At 57.2% G+C, this 2,178-nt stretch overlaps 1 pseudogene; it reads right to left on the bottom strand.

Annotated features, from left to right (window-relative positions):
* Positions 1–235: 235 nt before the first annotated feature.
* On the bottom strand, positions 236–1,814 carry LOC115872857 (annotated as a pseudogene).
* Positions 1,815–2,178: the final 364 nt, after the last annotated feature.

The following is a 2,178-nucleotide window of genomic DNA, read 5'->3' as shown; positions in this document are numbered from 1 at the left end:
AGGGTAGAATTCAGATCATGATAGTGGGGGAGGAGGAAGCATTTAGGAACTAGAGGAAAGTTGTATTTTTCATCGTTTCTACATTGCACCCTGACTGGCTCATCTCCTCCCTGAGACCCCTCTGCAAGGGGATCTCCAGTGACCTACTAATGGGCTTTGGGTCTCCACTCCACAGTTCCTGCCTCATTCACTATGGTAAGGCTTTTGTTGTGATGATGCCTTACACCTGATCCCGTCAACACCTCGTGACCGCACAGGCTGTTGGCAAGGCTTTCATTGGGAATTGCAGCTGGAGGGTCTGGGGCTGTGGACGCCCAGTCTGCACCCTGCAGCGGCGGAGCCCATGGGCACCGTGGCTCACAGTGTGCTCAGGGGGCTTCGAAGGTGTTCACAGCGCAGCAGGCAGCCATTTGTCAACAAGCCGTCTCTTCCTGCACATGCTTTGAGTCAGTGACATGATCAGGTCCCTTTTTCATGGCTTGGGAATAAGAGCCAAGGTCAATGGGTCCAAGGACCACAGATTTGGGTCTGAAATCTCAGAATGACCAGTGATGGCGATGAGGGCCTGTTCTATGAGGTTGCCTTCACCAATCCCCGGGGGCCCGGCTTCTGCCATAACCCGTGCTTTGGGGGTGCATCGCTGTCCTCCGTCCTACAGTGACACCCCGTCTGATTGCTCTTTCTACACACACCACTGCTCCGGGGGCAGTCTTCACACTCTTGGGAATCTTCTCCGCCGTGGTATGGAGCGGATACCTACACCACCGCCTGGATGCAGACTGTAACTCTTTACGGGAGTAAAAAGCCTCATCTTTCTCCCAAGGAGCAGTGGCTGGTTTCGAACTGCTCACCTTGAGGGTGGCAGCCCAATGTATAACCACGGTACCCCCAAAGCTCTTCTACTGGAGTAGGGTGGAAATGAATGCCATCTGAGTGGTGTTTTATAGAAGGAGGAGGAGGAGGAGGGAGAGGAGGAGGAGGAAGAGAAGAAGAAGCAGCCCCATCGCCATGCAACAATGCTGCCACAAACCAGGGAATGCCTGGGATTCCAGAAGCCCAGAGACAAGAAGGGGTCTCCCCTCAGAGCCTGCAAGTATCTTGGATTTGAACCTTGAGCTTCCCCAAACAAACCACGAGCAAATACATCGACGCCCTCGGAAGCCTCTCCGTTTCTGTTTGGTTGCAGAAAACACATATGAAAAACACGAGGGGACACACAAAGCGATGGGGCCCCTGCCCTGGGACAAAGGGGAGGCAGTGTCACAGGGGAGGTCACAGGATGCACGTGAACCCCAGGGGCCCTGGCGGTGTAGTGGTACGGCGTCGGACTGCGGTTTGAAACCACCAGCCGCTCCTTGGGAGAAAGAGGAGCTTTCTACTCCTGGGAAGAGTTGCAGCCTGGGAAGCCCACAGCCAGCGGCTGGTCCACTCTGAGTCAGAAGTGAGCCCAGGGCAGAGAGCTAGATGGACGAAGGGGCTGATTCAGCAGAAGGGACTCCCTGGGGTTCAGACTCTCTGCCTGTGAGCCCCGACAGGAGTGTGCCCTCTTTCCAATGGGCATCACCCCCACCTCCCTCACGGCAACCACTCTGTAGTGCTCAGAGGTGAGGTGGGGGCCTAACACCCCCTTTGGCTCCCTCCTCAAATTGCCTTGGGAAGCCCAGGCAGACTCTTCGGGACATTCCCAGAGAGCAGGGTGTTCCGGGGGGCGGGTCAGCCTGCCTCCAGTTGGAACCTGCTCACAGGCAGCCCAGGGTCACAGTGGCTCCCACCAGGTGGATGTCAAAGGGCCCTGCTGGGCATCGTGGCTCCATCCACGCGTCAGACGTCCCGCCTCCCAAACCAGAGGACCGTGAGAAGGGGGTGCCCCTCCTCGAGGTGGAGGCGATCTGGAACCCAGAGCTTCTCGTTCTTGCTGTTGGCGACAAGTGCTGACGTCTAGTTTGGCCCCTTCTCCTCGCTGTCTCCCCCCTTCCTCCTCCTCCTTTTCGCCTTGCTCTTCCTCCCCAGCCACTCCCTCCCTTTCTGGCGATGCTTCTGAGTTTGAGGTGCCCTGGTGGTGTGCTGGGTTACGCACTGGGCGGTCGAGGTCAGCGGTTCGAAACCACCAGCCGCTCCTTGGGAGACAGGTGACACTTTCCACTCCCATGAAGGGTTACAGAAACCCACAGAGGCATC

The sequence above is a fragment of the Echinops telfairi genome, unplaced genomic scaffold (genome assembly GCF_000313985.2).
Source record: "Echinops telfairi isolate 266 unplaced genomic scaffold, ASM31398v2 ScPeMD7_7458;HRSCAF=8496, whole genome shotgun sequence".
Taxonomy (NCBI): domain Eukaryota; kingdom Metazoa; phylum Chordata; class Mammalia; order Afrosoricida; family Tenrecidae; genus Echinops; species Echinops telfairi.
This window is presented reverse-complemented; position numbering and strand designations above follow the sequence as displayed.